Source organism: Hemitrygon akajei, chromosome 28 (genome assembly GCF_048418815.1).
Source record: "Hemitrygon akajei chromosome 28, sHemAka1.3, whole genome shotgun sequence".
Classification (NCBI taxonomy): domain Eukaryota; kingdom Metazoa; phylum Chordata; class Chondrichthyes; order Myliobatiformes; family Dasyatidae; genus Hemitrygon; species Hemitrygon akajei.
The window spans coordinates 33,384,557-33,410,009 of NC_133151.1; the positions used below are offsets into that span (position 1 = coordinate 33,384,557).

The following is a 25,453-nucleotide window of genomic DNA, read 5'->3' on the forward strand; positions in this document are numbered from 1 at the left end:
CGCGGAACACAGACCAGCTGGAAATGTGGGCAGAGGAATGGCATATGAGGTGGTGTACTCTAGGACATGAAATTCAAGAGGATTTTTTTTCAGAATCTCTCTCCCAATTGGAGCAGCAAGAGTGGCAGTAATGCCAGTGACATACTCTGCCTCAAGATGTGGCAAATCAGGGAGTCGGTCAGTGTCTCCTGTAAAGTCACATGAGGGACATGCACCAGTTGTAGTTCGGCTCATCTAGAACAGTCAAGCCAGATCCTTTCGTGAGATTGTCACACCTAAGGTGAAGAATGCTGATAAGTTTTGTGACCACCAGGAGAGACAGGAGACGGACTCGAACAATGCAGGGTCCTCAGTGGATGCTCCCCTCACAGCATGTACTCGTTTTGAATGATGATGATAGGGGAGTCGGAATGATTTGAAAGCATATAACTTGTACACAGTGAACAGAGAGAATTAGGAAGGAACTTAAAATGCACAACTTCAGAAATAGTAATCTCCGAATTACATCCTGTAAGAAATAGTGGTGAAGATATAAATACGTTTGTAGAATGATGATTCAGTTGAATATTTGACTGAGGGGCTGAGGCCGGGGCAAGATTGAAGTTGTTGGGTCACTGCAATTTCTTCTGTGGTAGTCAGACTTGCACACAAGAGATGGGTTACACCTGAACTGGAGAGGGCCCAATATCCTGTAGATTTGAGAGTGATGCTCAGCATAGTGTAAATTGGATGGCGCCCAATGTGACCCTGAACACGAGATAATACTTTTGCCAATAACAGCAATTTTAGTCAACAGGATAGACCGGAAGACAGACAAAGGAAAGGAAATACAATTGGTTCAAACTGCATTTGCTGCATTGTAAGAGTCTTGACAGGTCACGTGGATGAACTCAGGTGTGATTGACTCTGGGGATTGCTGGATCTCTTCCTTTTATGTATAGGTCAATGATTTGAGTGACAGAATTAACGGCTGTGTGGTGAAGTTTGCAGTCAATTCTAGTACAGATGGAGGACAGGTAGCGTGGAGGAAACGGGGAATCTGCTGAAGGACAGACAGTTTGGGAGATTGGGGAAAAATGGAAGGTGGAATACAGTGCAGGGAACTGTATTGTCGTGCATATAAGTAGTATTGATAAAGACTACTTTCCCAGCGCGTTAAAAATAAAAATAATCAAAAAAAAATACGAGGTGCAAAGAGAATTGTGAATCCTCCTGTAGGAAGTGTAACTTGCAGAATGAGTTGGTGATAAGGAAGACAAATCAAACATTAGCATTAATCTCATGACGACAAGTATACCGATGTAAAATGTTACATTCAGGTTTCCAAATAATTGGTCAGACCCCACTTGCAGGACTATGAGCGGCTATGTGCCACTTATCTAATAAAATGGCATTGGAGAGGGCCCAAACGAGACATATGAGCTTGAGTGGAGAAACTAATGTCTTAATGTTTGAGGAGTGATTAGTGGCTGAAGGCCTGTACTCAGTGGAGTTCACAAGAATTCGGTAGGTCTCATTGACACGTCTTGAATTTTGGAAGGCTTATATAGAGTCGATGTGGAGAGGATGTTTCCTATAGTGGAGGTGTCGAAGACCAGAGTGTCAGTTGTAGAATAGACGGTTATCCATCTTGAACGGAAGTGAAGAGGAACTGCTTACAAAGTTGGGAGTGAAACTTGAATTCATTGCCACAGACAGGTGTGGAGGCGAAGCCATTCAGTATAAGACGTAGGTCGATAGGTTTTTGATTACTCTGTGGATTAGCAGATTGTGGGAAAAGGCAAGAGAATGGTGTGAAGAGGTTTAAAAGAATCAGCCATCACGGAATGGTGGAACAACCTGGATTTCGCTGAATGGCCTATGTTTGCCCCTATTTCTTATGTTCCTATCAGAGCCACAACAGAATCATGTCTGAGGGAGGGCAGGATGGACAGCTCAATGTTTCAGGATATAAAGAATGCAGGTAAGAAGGGAGAACGATCAAGGTTGTGCGAAGTGGGAGTCCTTTAAAAGTGTGGTGTCAGGTGTTCAGAACCTGTATGATTCTTGTAGGGTAAAGGAAAAGGCGGGCAAGTTTCAGGAACCCTGGCTGATGAGAGATACTGAGGCCGCAGTTGAGAAAGTTTAAACAGCCTGCTTACATTGACTTTTGAGCCAAAGCAGTTAGATACACTTGCCTTTACTTGCCCCATCATTGAAATTTTCCCACAACCAATGAACTTACTTTCAAGGACTCTTCATCTCATATTCTCAATATTTATTGCTTGATTAATTATTATTTCTTCTTTTTGCATTTTCACAGTTTGTTGCCATCTTCACGCTGGTTGAGCGCGCTAGTTGGTCGGTTTATCATTGATTCTGTTATAGTTATTATCTATCGAATAGATAACAGCTAATATTCTATTGATTTGTTAAGTAGACAGGAAAATTAATCTCAAGATTCTGTATGGTGATATATATGTACGTTGACGTCCTGCCTACTGACTCCAGCTCTTCCTTGCTTTGGTAAAGATTATCGTTATTTGTCACATTCACTTTGAAACGTATGAAAGGCATCTTTCCGAAGTTTATTTAAATCCCGTCTATTTCCCTTGATCACAGAACAGTAACCACGAGAATCGTCAATTCAGTGAAAAAAGGTTATTGTAAATCATAAGTCAGGAGATGGATTCAAGAATATTTCCAAGTCACAGTACAGTTAAAACAAGTATAGTTAAAACAATCATCAAAAACTGTAAAGAATAAGGCACTGCTGTAAAACTGTCCTCAAAAAAGGTGAGATCGTGCAAGAAGTGGAGTGAGATGGAGGCCACCAAGAGACCTATGATAACTCGGAAGGATTTACAAACTTCAGTGCCGAGATGGGAGAGACTGCACATACAACTATTGTCTGGGTGGTTCATCAGTTTTTTTTTTGCCTTTCTATAACCTTTTCACCGAGTTGCTTGGAGTGTTCTTTTGTCTTCATGGTGCAGGTTTTCCCAGGACACTGACGCAGCAGCAATTGGTCCTGGTGTAATTGAAACATCCTGGCTGCACAAGGTGATCTCCATTTAACCAATTACATGAATTCTAAAACGGATTGGCTGTACCAGTGATGATTTGGTGTGTCATATTAAAGGGGGTGAATACTCATACAATGGATTATTTTCATTTTATCACTTTGTAGATATCATTTTCATTTTGACACGAAATAGTCTCTCTGTTATTCAGTGTCAAAAAAAACCCAAATTTAAACACAGCGAATTAATGTTATAAAAAATTCATGAAAACTTCGAAAGTGGGTATGAATACTGCTTTTAGGAACTGTAAAAGTAGGACCGAAGTTGTCTTTGATCCTGCTTCTGGGGTCTTCTCACTCTTTTTTGCCTGTTACCCAATGGAAGGTGTGAGAAGAGAGAATGACAGGGGTGGGAATGGTTTCTGATGAAGTTAACTGCTTTCCCTGGGCCTCATTCAATGCATCAGAGGCAATGGAGTAGAAGAATATTTCAGTGACAGACCAGGCTGTGTTCACAAAGTCCTCCTCTGATATGACTTCACAAGTTGCCACACCTCACTCATCGGACTGAGCACCACTTACTATTCCTCAGCCTACTCACCAGGCTGATCAAGTATCCCTTGTATCAGAACCAGAATCTGGTTTATTATACCGGCATGTGTTGTGAAATTTGAAAACTGTTACCATCAGGTAGGACGTACTGAAGCCTAAAGGCAAACACTCAGCGATTCAGGGACAGTTTCTTACCCTCTGCCATCCGATTCCGAAATGGGCATTGAAATCTCGGACTCTACATGATTTTTTCAAAATATATTGTTTCTGTTTTTATACGATTTTTATCTGTTCTAAACACGTATACTGTAATTGATTTCGACAGTTATTATTTTTGTAATTATTATTTTCTTATTTTTTCTTCTATATTATGTATTGAATTGAACTTCTGCTGCTCGGTTAACAAATTCCACGATACATGCCAGTGATAATCAACCTGATTCTGATTCTGATTTGTTTACTTACCAGCAGCAGTTCAATCCAATACATGATAACATAGAAATGAAAAAATTAAAACAAAAACATTAAGTATCTATGCATATTTAAACGATGAAATATAGCGCAAAGACACAAAAATATGTATTATAAAAGTGATGTAGTGTTCATGGATTCAATGTCCATTTTGGAAACGTATGACAGAGAAGAAGAAGCTGTACCTGAATTACTGAGTGTGCGCCTTCAGGTTTCTGCACCTCCTTCCGGCCCCTAACGGTAAGAAGAGGGCATGTCTGGGGGAGGGATGTTCTTCACTATTGACATCGCCTTTCTGATGCACCGCTACTTGACGATGTCTTGGATACTACGGAGGCTGTTACCCAAGATGGAGCTGACAAATTTTTCAACTCTGGATTCTTCTTTAGGTCCTGTGCAGTAACCGACCCCATCCTCAGCAAACAGTGATGCAGCCTGTCAGACTAAGCTGCACTGTACAATGAGAGAGGCTTTTGAATGTTTTAATTGAAAAAACACATCTCTTCAAACTCCAATGAAATATCGCCGCTGTCTTGTCTTCTTTATAGTAGCATTGATATTTTGGGACAAGGATAGTTCCTCAGTGATTTTCACTCCCAGGAGAATGAAATTACTCTCTCCCTCTCCTATTCTGATCCCTCCATGATGATTGTTACGGATTCCCATGTCTTACCCCTGTAATTGTTAATACCTTCTTCTTCGTTCTATTAGTTTGAAGATAGAGATGGGAACGTACGGTCAAGTTCACAGTTTAGGGATCTATTCTGGAGAAAAGTTGAATTTTAGTGGATTCGACTAGATTTCACAGCAGTGGCGTGAGAGAATCTGTTTGACAGAACATGATCAAACGGCAGCTGGGAGTTTTTTTTTTATGAGCGTGTTTGCTGCTGTCCGGAAGAAGCATGTTCGTTTTTTGGGTGAAGGATGGTCTGCAAGTTTAGGGAACATTGGCCAATGAGAGATATAAGCTCCAGTCAAGAAATAAAGGAATCATACACTGGGTGCAAGAGGTCTGAATCGGGCAAATCACTTGATAAGTATAAGAATTATTCAGAATACTCTTAAGAGGGAAACCCAAAGGACAGACCAATGTTATGTGATTGATCAGGCAGCACAGGAAAATAACAAGAGGCTCTATAGCTATGTGAGGAGCAATACTGTGGCTTAGGAGAGAGGGGCCCCATAGAGATCAGCAGGGTCTCCATGTCTTGCGCCACAGGGAATGGGTGCGATCATGAATCAATCAATGAAATGCTCTTCTTTGTGTTTACTGAGTATAATATCATTGTTGCTCAATGGATAATACAAACTAGTGGAGTTGCTTTGGAGGATATACTTATTACCAGCGATCAGTTACTAGCAGCCTACAGGGGTCCACTGAGGGTTGCTCCAATGACTGAAGAGTAGATAATGCTGTTCCATTGTTTAAAAGAGCTGTCAAGGACAAGCCTGGGAACTGCAGGTCTGTCAGCAGACCTCCATAGTTCGGAAGATACTGGAGGGGAGTCTCAGGGAGGGGAATCACCTGTGTTTGGATAGGCAGTGTCTGAGTAGCAGGAATCAGCACGGCTTTGTTTGCGGGAAGTTGTGGTTTGTGAATCTTCAGAGGTTTTTTAAAAGTCAAATAAAACGGTTTCTTAGAATGTTGGCTGAAGATTTGTGACGTGCTCCAGCGGACAGAGCTCGAGGTCTTGTTGTTCATGTGTGAACCCTGTAGAATCTTTTTCTAATTCTGCATAAATATGATTAAAATGTCATCAGATCTTCACGTAATTCCTAAAACTAGATAAAGAGTAGCCAATTAAATAAATGACACCGAAACATTATATTTTTCATTTATATATTGAGATAAGTTATCTATGAGTCAGTGATTATTTGAAGGCGCAGTAAAGATTCACAAGGCGCCACTGGGACTGAGTTACAAGGCGAGACTGGAAAGCCTCGGTCTGTGTTCCCGGAATGTAGAAAGCTGAGTGTTGAGCGGACAGAGGTGTATGAACTCCTGAGGGACATAGCTGATGAAGTGAATGGCTGCATTCTTTATCACAAAAAAGGCCATCTAAAACTAAATGGAGTAGATTTGTGGTGAGTCTAGAAGGACAGTGGGGAGAAAATATTTTTGCACATTCCTCTTCCAATCTTTTACATGCCCCCAGTCACATGTGAACCAACTACACCTGTACTGAGAGGTCTCTAGTGCTGTCCATCTTTCACTCAGTTACAGAAATACACAAAACAGAAAAGCGGCCATACTAACAAAGGTATGAATCCTAGAGATCTATTTACCTGTGTTTGGCCGATAAATCTTCTAATCATCTACTATCCATTTACCTGTCCGAATGTCTGCCAAACATTGTGATTGTATCTCCTCTGCAGCTTCTTCTGGCAGCTCGTACCATCTACTCACCACTCTCTGTGTGGAAAAAGTTGCCCCATTGTACCTTTTGAACTTTCCCCTTCATATTACCAAAACATGCTGCCCTTTCCCACCTTAGTGATTTTTATCCTATAAACGAGAGACCAGAATTGCACACAATACATTGTTGTCTTACCAATGGCCTGTACTGTCACAAAATGAAGTCTTATCTCCTGTACTCCAAACTCTAACCGATGAATGCCTTCTTCATCACGCTACTACACCTTCAGAGAACTATGTACTTGTAATCCTTGGTATCACTTTTTAATAAAACTCTTGAGGAACCGATACGCCTGTAGTTGCCCCCAGTTAAATAGTTTTCTGCCACTGAGGTTCACTCAGAACATTGAACAGTGCAGTTTAGGAACAGGTCCTTCTTCTCACGAAATACGTGCTGAACAGAATTCCACATTAAACTAAATCTCTTCTCTCCCTTCAATATCATTGTCATCTCTGCTTCCATCACTCCCCGTGGCAGCACTTACTTGGCCCCACACTGTATAAATGAAACTGATTTACCACTTGCCCTGCACACGATCTTTAAATTATCACTGTGTTGTCTTTAAGGCATTTGTTTAGTTTATTATATTTTCGCTTTAGCAATTCGTTTGTTATCGTTTTCTAGTTAAAGTTAAGGTTGTTTAAAGTAAATTCGTTGAATGTGATATACCGCGGCATGCGATGAGGTCACACCCGGTTTCTCCGCGTCTTGTGAGAAAATACCGGTTTGGAAAAATGGGAAGGAGGGGGCTTATGTGTGTGTGCAGGATCAGCGCGAGAAAAGTTTTCTTTCTACGCACTAGAAACATTAGGGAAGCAACGCCGTAAGTTCATGAGATAATCGATATGTTGAATTAAAAACGCTAACGCTGATTCTGTTAAAAATAATGACGGTTGATAAAGTTTATGTTTTTTGTTATTTAAAGAGTTGCGGATAGTTTGTGTTGAAGTGTATTTTAAGCCAGTCGATGGCGCAGGTAGATTCTGACTGTATGTTGCACTTTAATGCAATATAGTTGTTGTAGATTTACTTTTGCAAGTATGTATGATGTAAATGTGATGTCAAGAAGGAAACAAACACTGTATATATTTTGTATTGTTTTATCAACAGTTTTCACCATGCGTAAATGTGGAAGAGTGAACACTAAACGGTTAATCTTACTGGGACCTCCTCATTGATTGGTTTACACTTGGTGTTTAGTTCAGAGTTCTTTTACACCTGCGCCAGAAAACTACAATCACCTTGTAACTATAAAGGCAGTCCACGTGAATTTGGCATTTCCACGCTGTGAAAATGTTTCTGACTTCTTACCTTATCTACAACTATCATAGTTTTCTAAAAATCTGTCAGGAATCCCCTCAGCCTCCTTTACTCCAGCGAAAACAGTCCCAGTGTGTCTGGTCTTTACTGGTAACACAAGGCCTCAGTCCAGGCAACATTCCTGTGAATCATTTCTTCACCATTCCAGCATAATCACTTCCATGCTTCTTGTATTGACCAGACCTGCACAGGACACTGCTGATGTAGTTTAATTAATATTATGTTCAACTGTAATGTGACGTTGCAAATCGTTCACCAACTTCACAACCATGTCTACCTGTGTTGTGACTTTCAAGGAAACTATGTACCTGTGCCCCAAGATCTCCCTGTTCACTAACACTCCCCATGACACTGACATTAACTGTTTATGTCCTGACCTGCTTTAACTTTCCAAAACCCATCATTATGCACTTGTCTGACACTGTTACAACACTTTTCTGTTTCCCTGCACCAACCACACAGAAATAAATGTCCAACAACAATTCACTGCACCTGTCTGCTGTTCGTGTGTAAATTGTACAAGACAACACCTGGACCCCTCTGCAATTCTCTCATGTGCGTTTTCTCTCCATATAAATAATAATCTGCCTTTTGCTTCTTTCTACCCCTGAACACGCCATCACTGTTTATCACATTTAATTCCATTTTCTCTTTTACGCAGCCTCTCTATATCCGGTTGCAGATACCAAATGTCCCATTACAACATTGCCCTCACCACGTACTGTGTCAGAGACAGGCAGACTTGGAGCCCTCACACTCTGCCCCCTCGTCCGGGTGATTAATGCCGATTGTGAATAATTTACAGCCATCACTATTCCTTTAGACAGCCCATTACCACCCCAACCTCTGCCCACCGCACCATGCTTCTAATTTTGATAGCATATAGTGGAGGGTCCAGAACGGATCCGGGAATGTTCCCCTGAACTGTTAATTCAGTTTCTGTATTCTATGCGAAACCAGCCTTTTATCCTCGTGAAATTGTCTTGTGATTTCTGGTGTCATGCACCAGCCTTTCATGTGGTAACTTGGTGGATGCATTCTGATACTCCCAGTCTCCCAAATCTACAGGTTTCCTTCTGACATCCAGTCATGTTAATCAAACAATAGCTGTCTTCCACTCAATGACGTGACAGGGTCTCAAATTGGGTCAAAGATAGACATGTAGGCGATGGAACCTTTTGGAACACTGGCCTCAATCAGTAAATGCAGTGAGGATAGAGGTTGCGTGTTGTGTTGCATTTGTATAATCGGTGAAGTCACATTGAAATATCGTGTTTTAAGTTTTCGTCACACTGTAACATGAAACATGCCATTGAGCTAGAAATAAAGCAGGTGGATTTTGCAAGGTCAATATTGAGACACAAATGACTGAGCTATGAGCAGTTTAAGATTGTTTCCCTTGGAATGTGGGAGAATGAGGGGCAATATTATAGAGGTGCATACAACATTGAAGGTCACCGATAGTGTGAATGCACAGAGACTTTTTAACAGGAATGTGGAATCAGGAACTAGAGGGAACGGGATGGTGAGAGGGCAGAGAACGAATAGGAAAATGTTGCTCTGTGTCTTTCAGTCAGACGGTGGTCAGTTTCGCACATCACGCTCACTGGGGCGTAGAAAACTGACCCGAGTTCTCTGTACTGTCGCAGTCTTTAAAGGTCTCCCCAGGTGTAGCCTGTCTTCGAGGTAGATACATTCTTTATCAGGGCTGAAGTTTTTGGAGTCATCCCAGAGGCTCATCTCGTAAGACAACCTAGGTAGAAGTCAGGAATAAGAAAGGTGCAGTCACTGTGATGCGATTATACTGTACACCTTACAATAGCCAGTAAGAGAGAGGAAAAGATATGGCAGCAGGTTATGAACAAATGTGAAAACAATAGAGAGGCTCTAATGTGTGAATAATCTTCTCAGAATGACTGGGACACCCTTACCATCTGAGGCTTGGATCGCGCATTATTTGTGAAGTATGTTCAGGAAGGTTTCCAGACAAATTGTATAGATGGTCCACCAGGGAGGGGACACTTTTGTCTTAGTATTGGAAAATGAGCCTAGCAAGATGACTGGAGGTTCATTGGGGAAAGAATGAAGGATGATAATTCAGAAAGTTTTCAGATGTTTATTGATAAGGATAAAAATGAACCTGCAGGTGGATGAATGTAGGTTTGTGGAAGACCAAATACAACAGAATTGAACAGGAATCACAGAGAGTATCCTGGGAGCTGATGTTACTGGATGGAGCTAATGTTAAGTAATGTGTGACATGCGAGCGTCATTTATAGTACAGCCAGTTAGAATTCAGGAGTTCCATTTCCCTGCGAGGACGGTAGAGATGGATAAGATTGTTCAGGAACTTAAGGCGATGAGAAATATCGTATTTGTTTAAAAATAAAACAGGAGTCAAATGTATAGTTAAGGAAGATGAAAGTAGATAGTGTCTTGAAGGACCATACCAGAAGCAAGAAACAAGTCACACAGTGAATCAGGAGAGCGAATAGTGACCAGAAAATGAATACATCGAGTTTATGCCTGAAGGCAGAGTTTGCATGCGAGATAGAAAATGAACACTTTGCATTGGTGTTCACAAGAAGAAGGACATGGAGGACAGCGTGATCTGTTGGGACTCTCAGACCATTTAGATGGGTAAATCATCGCGTCATTTAGTCCTTTGGATACACAGATCACATGCAGTCAAATATGATGTTTAAACTGCTGGCCCATGCATTTGTGAGAGCTCAAGAAAGGCAGCAGTTGAATACAGGGTCAAAGTCCCTGAGTAGTTACACATTCACTTCGGTGTTAATTTCTCAAAACAGCATATCAGATAGGCTAGATGAGTATATCAGACATGTGATGATTCTTTGAACAACAAATGCAAACATAGTTATTTTAATCATCCTGACAAATTCAAATTGTCAGCAGCACAGAATGCATTAGTCACAGTAGAATTTGATTTTACATATGAACATCATTAACCCTTCCTTGCTCAATACAGTGTCAGCTCTGGATATTTTCTCCCACAGTTCCTTCCTTGTTAATCTTCTAGATTAACATTTCTTACTGGTGTATCTCCTCGTCCTCCTCATACGGGGGATCGTAAGCCTCCGGAAAGGGTCTATCTCTCGCAGAGTACACCTCTTCTCCCCACCAGTGTTCTTGGCTAGCGGTGGCCCTTACTATTCGAGGCAGCATAGGGATAATTTCAGACCCTCTCAGGGCCCTCTTTATTAACTGACTGCTGACCTTAGTACTCCTCACACACAACAACACATAATATATATGACTGCAACTCTGATTATTCCATGCAGGATTCACTCTCCCCAGCCGGAAGACCATCCACATATTCCATCCAAAACAACTTGTTCCATTAGTAAAGTTTCTCATCTGGTTTCCTATTTCCTTTACCTTCTTCACCTTTTCCCATACGAGCTGGTTCAAGTTTGTAACGTTCTCGGAGACATCAGGGATATACGTACAACACTCTTTCCCAATGAGGCCACAAGTGCCCGCTTTCTCGGCTAGCAGGAAATCTAGGGCCATCCGATTCATCAATATTGTCTGCCTGATGGCAATCATTTCAGTAGTAATTCCATATATCTGGGACTGAGTGTCTTCCAGAGCGTCGGCGGTATTGTTAGCCTACTCCTCTAGGGTGGCTGCTAATTTAATTATTTGGGTAGCCGTCCGTCCCACCCATTGACTATGAAACAGTATCATCCCGAATCGTACTGCTTTGGTTATGCCTCTCTTTGCAATATCCCAATGGGGGTGTTGCTTGGAGGGGGTGCTCTATAACCAACTGATGGGGTACCAAATAGGCTAGATAACATCATCTACTCCATCCCTTCTGAGAGGTGGGAGTACTCATGTAGCCTCGGTCCTATCGTTCCTCTTGGGGGTAGGGCTGCTCCCCGAGCAGCCAGGGATAGACTCGATTCCCACACATCCACTGGGTCCCATTCACGGGACGCAGCCCATCATGCCTTTCAGAGGTAAAAGTGACTACGCGGGAACAAGTGCTATTCCCCAGTTGATATGGGGCACTGACGTTATGATTACAATAACAGATAGCATCAACCGGTGGAGGAGGAGGTGAGACCGTTAGTCCAGGTCCTAGCAAAGTATAGTTCCTCGGGAGAGGCCTAAGATGTCATCCTTCGAAACAGCAGTGATAGCAGGCATTCCGGCCTGAATGTTTAGGGGTGACCGGCTGACATCCCTCCCTCTTCCGAGTTCGATTTCTTTCCAACCATCGGATGAACCGAGTTTCACAAACAGTGAGGGGTATAACCGTTACAGTCAACGTTGTTTTCCCGTGCTGGGGCACCTTGGCACATACCCAATATGTACTCCTTCCTGTCTGCCCTACAAAAACATTGTACACAGAGAGGAAAGTATTGCGGTGACCCCCGCACACAACCTGAATCAACCCTTCCAGACATATCAGACCTCCCGACAAAGTTGTTTTTTTGTTCTAGAGGTTCGGTGAGATGGTTTCAGATTTCGTTGGCTCCGTTTCTGGTGGATGATGCCGTTTACACATCGCCGCATGGATACAGTCTTCTTTTCCGTCTATCTTGAGGGCAATTCGGTTCGTCAATAATGCAGTATACGGTCCCTTTCACCTCGGAGAGAAAGAATCCTTGTTTCAGCTGTTTTACACACACCTTATCTCCTGGGCAAAATGAGTGTATAGGGGTACTCCCTAGAGGGGCATGGGTCTTTCTCATTTTCTCATGCAGCTCAGAAGCTTGTTTACATATGGCCTGTGCATCGGCCAATGTTTGTTCATCGTTCCCATACAGGGCCAAGTTCAGGGCCACTGGGGACCTGACCACTGTAGGCATGCGCGTCCCATGAGAGCCTCGTGGGGCGTCAATCCAGTAGACCTGTTTTTCCTGTTCTTTAATGCATATAATACTACATGGAGAGCCTCCGGCCAGCGTAAATTGTTATCTTGACACACTTTAGATCGGGCATTCGTCATCTCTCCCATTAACCCTTTCCACTATTCCAGAGGATTGAGGCTGGAGGGAATGTGCAATTTCCATTGGAACCCCATGGCTTGCACCGTCTATTACCATCTTACCTGTAAAATGGGTACCCTAACACTATTTATCCCTATGGGTATTCCATATCTGGGTATCATTTCCTTCCGCAATATTTTCTCTACTGCCCTAGCATCATCCCTTCGAGTGGGGTATGGTTCCATCCATCGGGTGAACATGTCCACTATTACCAGCATATACTAGCATCCCGAAACCGGGGACATCTGCGCAAAATCGATTTGGAGATTTTGAAAGGGCAATTTAGGCATTGGGAGGGGATCATACGTGGCTCCCCCCTTTCCCGGGTTGTAATGTTGACAGACTGGAAAAGATCGAACGATCTTTTGAATGGTCGGTGTTATCGCAGGAGCATACCATTATTGGTCAATCGCATATTGCATCCCTCCTTTGCCCATGTGCACCTGCGCATGGACTAGGCAGCACAGGGGCAAAAACAGGCTTCTAGGACACACTACACGCCTGTCTGGATGGAACTGAAACCCATCTTTTTCGTGGCACTGCACGCGCTCCAGCTGCGTCTCCCTTGCGGACCGGCATGTTGTTGTGCTTGTTGTAGTTCATCAGTACAACTATAGGGCCAAGGCTTTGCTTCAGGGCACAAACTGCTTGGTTATTGAGTCGCGGCCAGTCGTTTGTCAACCTCATCTACTCGTGCGTTTCCTGTAGATTTAGCTCTAGTTGGGAGTCTGATGGGTTTTCCGGACGAGGTGGTGAACCCTCTGTTTTCCCATATTTGTCCGAAATCTTGCGCTGCACCGAAGGCACAGCGTAAATCTGTGTATATGTTGACTGATTTCCTTTTCGCCAATATGCAGGCCCGTGTCAAGGAGAAAAGTTCGGCTGCTTGTGCTGAAGTACCTTGGGGCAGGGCGAAGGCTTCCACAACCTGATGTGGGTCCACTTCAGCATAGCCGGCCAGAAGCAGATCATCTCGAGACCTTTGCGGGGATCCGTCAGTAAAGGAGATCAGATCAGGATTTGGCAAGGTCCGGGTGCAAATGCACCCTCGGGGAGGTGGTGTGTTGTACCTTCACCAGACAGTCGTGGTCGTAGTCTTCCATCGGCTCCGGCGCGAAGGTGGCGAGGTTGACCGCCAGCGATCATTGGTAAGTTTAACTGGGGTGTGACAGGAGGAGCATCTCGTTGCCTGTTCGGCGGGAGGTAGTGAAGTGCTGAGGGATGCGGAGTTTAAGAACGGCATTACAGCATGGGGCACTCTCACCTCTCACCTCTCTATCCGATATTCGCTTATCCATTGTCGGCATACCCCACTATTCCCAGGAAGGAGATAACCTCCTTCTTGGTCTTCAGGGTTATCATCTGCACGATGGCTCTTATTCTATCAGGTCCTTTTTTCCGAGTGCCCGCCTTCAGTGTGAAACCCCAGGCACTGCACGTGGGGGTGGCAAAATTGCAATTTAGCCCTGGATACTCGACGACCCCGTTCTGCTAGGAACTGGAGTACTGCTAGAGAGACGTTCACGCACTCAGGCAGGGTGGGGCACGTCAGCAGCAGGTCGTCACATACTGTATCAATGTGGAATTCCCTTCTAGGTGGCATTCATCCAAGTCATGCTTGATGGCAGCAGCACAGACGGCTGGGCTCTCATTGTACACCTGAGGACAACCCTGGCCTAAGATTCTGGATCCTTGACTTCCTAGCAGCAATATCACAATCTCTGCGGATTGGAAAAACATGCGCACCTCACTGACAATTAACACTGGTGCTCCACGGGGATGTGTGCTTAGCTCACTAGTCCACTGTCTCTACACACAGAACCGTGTGGCAAGGCATAGCTCAAACAGCATTAATAAACTTCCTGATGATAAAAACATTGTTTGCCGAACTTCAGATGCTGACAATAGGTTGTAAAGCAGTGGGATATACCAGTTAATTAAGTGTTGTCATAGCAAAAATCTTGCACTCAACGTCAGCAAGACCAACGAGCTGATTGTGTACTTCAGGAAAGATAAGATGAAAGAACCCAAACCAACTCTTATCGAGGGATCAGAACTGGAGAGAGTGGACAATTGCAAGTTCGGGGTGTCAACATCTCTAAGGATCGGAAACTGGTGCAACATATTGAATCAGTTATAAAGAAGGCAAGGTAGCAGCTATATTTCAATAGGAGTTTGAGGAAATTTGGTTTGTCAATTAAAACACTAAAAAAATTCTACAAATGTACCGTGGATAGCATTCTGACTGGCTGCATTTCCATCTAGCATGGGGTGTGGTCTACTGCACAAGATCAAAATAATTTGTAGAAACTTGTAAAATTCGTGCTATCATGGGTAGTATTCGACATCTTCAAGGATCGGTGTCTCAGCAAGGCACCGAGCATTATTAAGGATCCCCACCACGCAGGGCATACGCTTTTCACACTGTTACCATCTGGAAGGAGTTGTAGAAGGCTGAAGGCACACACTCTGTGAATCAGGAACAATTCCTTCCCCTCTGTCATCCGAGTTCTCAATTCTCAACGGGCATTGAACCCATGAGCATTAACTAACTACTTTTTCGGTTAATTTATGTTATTTTGCACTATATATGTTAAGTTTAATCGATAATTCTTGACGAAACTCAGGTTTTTCTCGATATTAATTTATCAAGGATTTCATTGTTCTGTTGCTGTAATGTTAACAAATTTCACAACATCTGCCAATTATATTAAATCTGATTCTAAATAAGTTGATAATCGACTCCGCCTCTTCCTTTCCAGTAACAACCTCCACTGCCAGCGCTCCAGAATCCAGACCATTCCCTAAACAACACACTGGAGGAACTCAGCAAAACAGGCAGCATCTGCGTATGCTAGTAAACCTTTGTCATTTTATTCCGAGATCCTATGTTAATGAGTAAAAATAAAGCACGCACATTGATCTGGAAACAGTGCAAACACCATTCTTCCATTGCTGCTAACGCTGTTTGTCGAAGACCTTCCCACATTGGAACTATTCTCACCCTATTTCCACAGAATGCCATCATCAGCATATAAAGCCAAACCGATCGCAGGCCCCCCGACCGTTAACAATATCATTAACCATCATATCAAACAATATTGTACTGATAACACTATTGCGGGGAAGGAGGCACGTTACCCTCCGCAAGCTCTGATATCACTCTTTTCACCCACTCTCACTCTACATGACCGTCCAAACAATAAAAAGTTACCCATTTGCAAAACGTCACACCAATATCAAACTTAATGAGTTTAATCATAAACCTCTCCTTCCATAGCATATAATAAACTATTTCAAACTTTCAGTATAAAAAGATTTCCAAATATCTCTCCCAGTAGTACAGTGGCATCATATATCCTCTTTTACAAAACCCGCATTGATAGTGAAGAATTTATTCCCTCCTCTCCAAAGAATAATCAGCCTAATTGCCATCATTTTCGCAATTATTTTTCATCGTTAGGAACTGACAGCAACAGGTCTGTAGCAACTGGACAGCGTAGGATCTTTCCCCTATTTTACAATAGGCATCGCTACAGACATTTTCAGTCTCCTGGAAACATTCCTTGCTACCAGTCCTTCTCATAAAACTCAAGCAACTACTTTTAGGCTGCCTCGGGGACATACTAGAGTATATGATAGCTTCCTATATCCTGCCCTGGCTGTAGTACCTGTCCTATTGACAGCAAATTTCAATTCAGCCAACATAAAATCATCATCATCCATGGCAATTTCAAACGCCTCTTGTTTGTCAAAGATATTCCCACTATCCATCAAAATGCACTCTTGTTTCTTAATATACATATTCCCTAAACTCTCTTGTCTGTGTATCTTTATAAACGTATTTCACATTTGCCCTTTCTTTCTCCATTGCATCCAAATTTCCATTCTCTACTAAACTGCAATCTGGTTATAACCTTCGCCACCATTGATTTTCTTCAGCATTCTCCACACCACTGCTATGCTAGTTCCTTCTCAACTGTTCAGTAACATCCTTTCCAAGCTGCCCTTTTCACATTCTTAATAACTATCCTTGCTATTGTTCTTCTCCTCTGAAATACTTCAGAAAGTTTTCTTGCGTTGATCACTCCCCCTACCATCAGTCTTTACTTCCCAGTTATTGTCCAGCAGGTCGAGCACAGATAAAAGTCAAATCTGGCCAATAACCTCACCTTTGGCGATATCCACTCTTATCTCTGTTCCGTCATTTAAATAGACTAACTCGGATTATTCCAGACACTTCTCTAATGCAGTCCCGTTAGTCTTACTGCCACAAAGACCAGTATGTGCGTTAAAGTCACCATTAAAAAACAAGTTAAGAGCATTCTTCCCAAACCTTCCACAGGCAGCTTACAGCCTGGATTATAAAAGCTCATAAATTTGATTTTCCATGTCGATATAATAATTCTATAACTATGCATTCATTATTCTCCAGAGAAGGCAGAATTCTTTACAATAAACCTTTCTTCACAAAGGTAGCACCCCTCCGCCACTGCACTGAGCTTATTCCACAAACTCATAACCTGGAATATCAAACAATATATGCGATTGCAACAAGTTTCTTGTACACAGACAAAACCCATGGGAACACCAAAACAGATTCTTAAATTTCCTCTCCATTTACTAAGAGATTTCATGCATTCCAATGAAAAACTGTAAGCTGATTGGAAAATATCAATGTGTAGCACGCTGTGTAGATTTACCTTCCACCATCAGCCCCTTCCCTCTACAATCATCCCCCAAATCATTCTCTACCACCAGCCCTTTCCCTCGGCTATCATGACCGGTCGCCTTCTGGAACCCAGTTCCGATTACGGGGCCAAGGTGTCCTCCGCTCCACCACCTCAATTTATCTCTTCGGTCCGGGTACTCGGCATTGCCAGCTGCTTTAAAGCCGCTGCTGGAATGGGTGAGGGAATGGGACTGCGCATGTCTTGAGCCGTACCCTGTCAAGCAGATAGAAGGTTGGAGCCTCACTGCGCATGCGTTCGACTGTCACCGCAGGAAGAAGTTCAAATTTTGGCTCAAAAATTGTCTTGTATTTCCAATTAATATTTGAAGTAGGAAATAGTCTCCCCGTCGGGGAACTGAACTCCGGTCTTTCACTGGACGGGCGAGGATACTAACCACGAAACTTACGAGGAATATACAAGAATATGTAATCTGTCACATGGACGTCAAGGTGCAGGAGAGCTCACAGAGTCACCCTGATGTGTGTTTGCTGATTGTGTGTGATTTTGGATCTGCCGATTTTTATTCATCCCCTTCTCACTGTGTGACTGGTGGGGTCTCAGGATTCTTTAGCGATTCAGTCACTTACTGTGTTCCAGGTCTTGCCAAAGGATGGACTCCTTTGGTTTGAAAGGACAAATATAATAAGGATTTGTTTATCCATTTGGTGATGCGCGAGGCAGGACCCCATTAGAATCTCCTCGACTCGGTTCTAACTCAGTCTGATTCCTGGAGTATGCTCGCCGTGGGTTGTATAACTCTGGTCTGTTAGCGATGCCGATTCTAATTTACCGAAATAGAACCTGCAGCAGAAGTGAGGAATGACCCGACGGAAAGAAGCTCGGGGACTGATCGAGTCACATGGAAATAAGGGAGACGCCTCACTACTCCAATCTTTTGCAACGCCATTGAGCGATGGTGGTATAGTGGTGAGCATAGCTGCCTTCCAAGCAGTTGACCTGGGTTCGATTCCCGGCCATCGCATGTTGTACTGTTTTAGACTACATAGCAACTAAACCTCTTACATAGACATGTTCCACGCAGGACCTTAAAGGCCGAGTAATCGACAGACGCTAATTCACACTATGAGTGTAAGATTGATTCATTAATTATCATTCGCTGTGTCGTGGATCAGAGATGGAATTAACGTCCTTCCAGAGTTTCCCGTTAAATCTTGTTCTGGCTCTATTCCAGATTCTACAAGAATGGACACTTCACAGGAAGGATTGGCAGGTTTTCGAAAGCGTCTCTCGGATGCTATCAATTAAAGTGTTTGATCTTGTTTGCCTCCATTGGAATGTCAGAGCCTCAGAGGAAACTTGACTGAATTATGAGGTACAAAATGATGAAAAGATATAGATTGGACAGATAGTCAGAATTGGTTTCCCATGGCAGGGAATTGAAATTCGAGCAGGAATGAATTTAAGGGCGGAGTGGGAGAGAGTTTAAAGAAGATTTTCGGCTCACGTTTTTATACAGAGTGGGCTGGTTGCTGGGAACGGGCTTCCTGGTTCAGAGACGGAAGGGTGTAAGAAGTTTTTAGATCGGCACATGAATATGTAACAGTGGGGCGACATGGATACAGGTACAAAGAGAAAATCGCAGATGATGGAAATCCAAGCAACACAGAAAAAGTTGGAGGATGTCAGCAGGCCAGGCAGAACCTGTGGGGGGGGGGGGTTGTAGAACCAGTCGACGACGAATTAGAGTTAGACTGTGAGAGGAGGGAGAAACACAAGGTGACAGGAGGGGCATTACCAGAAATTCCAGAAATCGATATACATGCTGTCAGGTTGGAGGCTACCCTGACGAAATATAGTGTACTGCTCCTCCAAACTGAGTGTAGCCCGACCGCGGCAATGCAGGAGGCCATGGGCTGTGATGTCGGAATTGAAATGGGAAGTGGAATTGAAAGAGGTGGCCACTGTCGCTTGTTTTTCTGGTGGACGGAGCGAAGATGCTCGCTGAAGTGGTCTCCAAACCTGTGTCAGGACTCACCGATATACAGGAGACCACTCCGAGAGCACTGGATGCAGTTGATGACCGTACAATACTCACAGGTGAAGTGTCGTCTTACCTGGAAGGATTGCTTGGGACCATTAATGGTTATGATGGCAGATGTGTTGGGGCAAGTGTAGCACTTGTTTCACTTGGAAGGATAAGTGCCAGGAGTGAGATCAATGACAGGGACTAACGCACATGGGATTCACATAGGCAGCAATCGCTGCAGAAAATACAGGTTGGGATTCGTGCTGGGATCCTCTAGAGATGGCGGAAGTTATAGAGAATTGTGTGCTGGAGTCAAATGCTGGGGGTAGGTAGGTGAGAACAAGACGAACCCTGATAGATTGATAGACTATCATGATAGACTCTTCCACGCAGCTGACAAACAGATAGGCATAGCAGGGACCCATGCGAATGTCAGTGGCATAACATTTTATTTGTAGGATATGGGAGGAGTCGAAAGAGAAATTATTGAGCGGGATCAAGTTCCACCAGATGGCGGTAAATGCTGGGAGAGGAGAACTGGCTCGGTCTGGTATCCATATGGTTCCCGGGTAGGGTAAGATGGATACTAGACCTCGCAGTCTACCCCTTTATGAAGCTGCACCTAATTATTTATCTGCAGTGTGCTTTCCCTGTCGCTGTTAAATTTTAATCTGCATTCTGTTATTGTTTCACATTGTTCTCTCTCAATACACTGTACAATGATTTGATCTCTATGAACCGTACGAAAGAGAAACTTTTCACTGTACCTCGGTACGTGACAGAAACATTTTAAATTCCCACTGAAAGTGATGGAGCAGTAGCAGGGAACACCGGTCTCCGGACAGCGCAGCGTTTCCCAGCGGTCAATGTAACGCACAGCAAAAGTTGCCGGATCAACAGCGTCCCTGGGTGGGCTCGAACCACCAACCTTTCGGTTAACAGCCGAACGCGCTCACCGATTGCGCCACAGAGACAGGCTGGCCCATTCCGGCGTTGAAAAATGCTGACTGGTAATCGATGCTGCGACCCTGCTTTTCTCAATTTTCATGAATAGTTTGCATCAAAGGGTGACGGACAATATAAAACAGAAAACGCTGCAAGCACATACTTGTCAGAATTAAAAGCGAAAATACCGATGGATTCCCAGTGCATTGATAAAACATTAGGCCACCAGTACACACTCCTCAAAGAAGGGCATTTTCATGGGATATAATCACTGTGTCACGAGACGGATGAGAACAGCACCGACCCCGGGGTCAGAGAAACAAAACTGTTCCTGAACGAAAAGCTGAAACTGTCGGAAATACTCCACAGGTCAGGCAGCGTCTGTGGAGGGAGAATCAGAGCTCACGTTTCAGGTCGAAGGCCTTTCACAGCTGCGAGCTCGCAGTTAGACGGAAGGAGTCTCACGGAGTCGCTGCAGGGTGGCTTGACCTGGGCGAAGGCACCGATTCCACTCTCCCTCTCCTTTCTGACTCTTTCAACTGGAAACCTTAAATCGAGGTCAACGACAGCCTTTGTTTAACATTTAAAATGTGACAGAGGCGGATGAAGCAAATATTTGCGGAAACGTTGTTCCCTGTCACTGTGTGATACGCCGAATGGTTCTGAGATACAGAGTCGTGGAGGGGAGATTTCACGAAGCTGAACACAAAGTCCTTTCCTCTCGTCAGACTCTGCCTTCCCGAGATCACTGCCGATCGACCGTTCCACGTACCCAAAGAACCGATCACTTCAATGCCAAACTCCTATTTAACCTCTTTAACCCTTTTCATTTTACTTTGAAAATTCGAGTTGCAGTTACATTTAATATAGAAATATCAAAAGCATTTCCCTGCCGGGGAAATTAACAGCCTTCTTCCCGGTGACAGACGGGGATACGAATCACAAAACGAACAAGACACCAATGAGAAAGAGCGATCTGACTTTGGGATGTCCGAGCACAGGATGCTTCAAAGGGTCACCTCAATGTTTGTTAGTTAACTGTGGCACTGGCACTTTTGACCCAAACAATTCTTCATGTGCAACGGGAGAGGCTTCGGAATTGCTTTCGATTCAGCTTTTCCTTGTGTAAAGTTCTCATTCCGGCTTGATTTTGTGCTGCAGGGAGGGACATTCATCAACAGGATTTAACTGATGCAGGGAAATATTTTCCAGATTTTCCACTTTGCCCACACTGGGGAGTCTGTCTCTATCGTTTCTCCCTAAATATAGGCGGACCCTGACGCCCGCAGTATCAGTAGCGAGGACCAGAAAGGTATGGACAAGGAGGCACAGGAGCGCTTGCAGGGCAGCTTTGAATGTGTAGACAGGGATGTAGTCAGGGATTCATCTTCGAGTCTCAGTGGGTACGCCACAGTTGTCGCTGCCTTCATTAAAACCTGTGCGGATGAATGTGTGCCTACGAAACCATACTGACATACCGGAATGAAAAACCGTGGATAAACCAGAAATGCTCATTTCGACCGTTGCACACAAGTAATGAAAACTCTTTTGTCATTTCTCCTTTCATTATTCAAATGAACGCGGTGGACTTACCTGTGTCTCGGCATAACGTGACGGGCCGCGGTTTCAAAACGCACTGATAAATGATGAATACAACAGAATGTGGTTTCAAACCATCGACCTCGGGGTTATGAGCCCATCGCGGTTCCGCTGCGCCTTTCAGAGTTATTGGAATTGTTGTACAATTAATTGTACAATCCCCACATGTTACGGGCTTATCCCGCATTTCGATGACAGAAATGAAGGCTGAGGGTAGAGTAATTTCTTCATCTGCTTTCGGCCCCTTCAGTGGAAATGCCGAGGATTGAACCAGGGACTTCATACGTGCGAAGCTTGCGCTCTTTCACTGAGCTACATCCCCAATGTCAAACTTATGATGAAATCTTCCATCTGATCGGATAAGAGCATAGGAGCAGAAATAAGCTATGTGCCCCATCGAGTCAGCTCCGCCATTTGATCATGGCTGATACATTCCCCCTCCCCTCAATCCCAGTCCTCAGGCCTCTCCCGTATCCTTTGATGGCGTGTCCAATAAATAACATATCAAGCTCTGCCTTAAAAAACCCCAACGACCTGCCGTCCCCTGATGCCTGTGGTAATTCATTCCATGAATTTGCTTGCGGCTGCATCTCTGTTTTAAATGGACGCTCTCGACCTGTGACTGTGACCTCTTATCCTTGACTCCTCCACCGTAGGAAACCTCGTTTCCACATCTACTCTGTATGGGCCTTTCAACATTCGAAAGGTTTCAGTCAGATCTCTCCTCATCAGTTTAAATTCCAGGAAGTACAGACCCAGAGCTATCAAAAGTTCCTCATATGTTAACCCTTTAATTTCGGGAGTCATCGTTGTGAACATCCTCTCCATCCTCTCCAATGCCAGCATATATTTTCTAAGATGAGGAACCCGAGACTGTTCACATTACTATCCCTTAAGGAAACCATACTTACTTTGCCCAATCTTGTCCTGTGTCACCAAGTACTCCGTAACCTCACCCTTGGTAGCAAATCAGAGTAGCAAATCACAAAGGATGAACGTTGAAAAATAGAAAATAAAAGTTGCAGTAGGCAATTCGGCCTTTCGAGTCCGCTCCGCCATCCATTGCTGTGGACAGCATTAACACCTGCACGGAGACAACCCAATGGATTTCCTGTCCATCACCTTAACCACTCGGACATGATTACCATGTTCTCCACATGCGACTGGGGCAGCAGAGATCCGGAGTCAGAGAAACAGAGTTGATCCTGAACTAAAAGCGTAAACTGCTCGATATACTCACCACATACGTCAGCATCTGTGAAGGGAGAAACTGAGCTCATCTTTTGCTTAGTGACTTTTCACCCTGAATTCCATGCGTACATTTGGGCGTAGAGGAACTCAATTATAGCAGTACAAGGTTTGCTTCACATCGCGACCACAAACCCTAAGATTCCCATGTGGACATCAGCACTCCGAACAATTGCGCCTGCCGTTTCCCTCCTGTCCTGGAGAAGGCGGAAACGAGTTTCCTTCCTGAGGCACTGATCTACGTGTGCTGAGGGAGCTCCCACTAGTCTCTCAACGATGGAGCTCCAGGACACTGGCCCGGCGCCCTGGCACTGATCGACATGGAAAGTGCGCAGCGTAGCAGGGCCAGCGTCCGGACTTGTTTCATTCTCGTCCTCCTTTATGATCCATTTGACTACCTGAATGGACCACTTACGAGGGCGGTCACCAGATAACAATGTAATTGTTCAGATGGAGAATTCATCCCATGCAAGTTTTTTTTAATGTATGAATAATGACGTTAACACACACACTGGGGTGTCACCACGCTCAATCCCGAGGTCCCATTATATTCCCAATCCTGTCCCGATGTTTGAGTGAATGGCGGAATTCCTTGATGAACCAACAATCCACTTGTCTCCGTGTGAACGGAACTCGCGACTTTGATGAACAAATGATGATTTGTTTTCGCATTGAAAACTCTTCATTCAAACAATTGCTCCAATGGGATTTTGTTGTTGTTGCATTATTTATTCAAATTTAAGTTTTTCTCAGGCTGACCAGTCGGTGTCGGCAATACTTTGGCCCCTCCCTTAAAAGAGGCAGGGATTTTTGAATTTCTCCACCGGTACATGATACAACAAGGGCTCGTCCTTTTCTCTCTGCTGTATTACCCGCTTATCCACCGCGCTTCAAACGGAAATCAAACGTTCGGTCTGTGATAGTAAAGGCAATTTTCTCTCATGGGATTTTCCGCCCATTTTTCACAATTCAACCATCAATGTGAAGATGTCTACAATTCAACCTAAGACGTCATACGTGCGAAGCCTGAGTTCTGCCACTGATCTGCAAACCCATCGTCAAATGAATGTGAAATCTTCTCTGATCAAAGGTCGAATGTTGAATGATAGAACGTAGAAGTCGGTCTCGGCTATTCGGTCTGTCCAGACAGAACGACATTCATTTCGAGCAACACACACAAAATGCTGGTGTAACATAGCAGGCCAGGCAGCATCTATAAAGAGAAGCACTGTGGACGTTTCGGGCCGAGACCCTTCGTCAGGAGTAATTGAAAGGAAAGATAGTAAGAGCTTTGAAAGTAGCAGGGGGAGGGGAAAATGACAAATGATAGGAGAAGTCCGGAGAGCGTGGGGTGAAGCTGAGTGCCGGAAAGGTGATTGGCAAAAGGGATACAGAGCTGGAGAAGGGAAAGGATCATTCGACGGGAGGCCCAGGGAGAAAGAGAGGGAGAGGGGAGCACCAGAGAGAGATGGAGAACAGGCAGAGTGATGGGCAGAAATAGAGAGAAAGAAAGGAGGGGCAAAAAAAACTAAATATATCAGGGATGGGATAAGAAGGGGAGCAGGGGCATATTCATTCATTCATTTAGACCCTGGCTGATCATCTAATATCAGCTCCCTGCCCCTGAGCTCAAGGCACCACTCTTTGATCCAGTTTGTACATGAAAATCTGACTGACCTCTTCTTGATTTATTCAGATATTGGCGAGAGTATGCTACAGTGAGGAAAGAAGACGTGAGTGTCTGACGGTCTCACAACACTGGCCTTTAAGGAGTTTCAGCCAAGAACAACAACAGGCGTTTTCAAAGCAGAATATCAGATTAGTAGTTTCAAATACTTACATAGAGACAGATGAAGTAAAATATTTCACCAAACAGAAGATTGCAAGTTAGTTATGAATAGAAACAGAACATTGTTGAAATACGCTTCCACGCTAAATTAAATTAAATATTTCAAATAACCGATCATTTATCACATTCTTGCAGAAACTGAATGATACAAGGATCCCTGAATTAAGGTTGCACCATGCAGTCAGAATCCCCTCAACCAAGTGAGGAGGATTTCAAGTTGCATCGTTATTTAACTTGCACGATGAAGTCAACGAGAAATGAATCATTCGGGCTACTTCACCCCAGCCGCTCCAGGCTTCAACTATCA

General features: G+C 43.9%; 1 protein-coding gene and 2 non-coding genes across 3 annotated transcripts in view; 2 read left to right on the forward strand and 1 right to left on the reverse strand.

Moving 5' to 3' along the window:
- Positions 1–25,453, forward strand: part of LOC140717809 (uncharacterized) — an 845,297-nt gene that overhangs the window by 458,498 nt on the left and 361,346 nt on the right. The gene's annotated exons all lie outside the window — the stretch shown is intronic.
- Positions 18,429–18,500, forward strand: trnag-ucc (transfer RNA glycine (anticodon UCC)). The gene has a single exon. It is a non-coding gene; the product is annotated as a tRNA-Gly (tRNA).
- On the reverse strand, positions 20,406–20,479 carry trnan-guu (transfer RNA asparagine (anticodon GUU)). Its single transcript has one exon. It is a non-coding gene; the product is annotated as a tRNA-Asn (tRNA).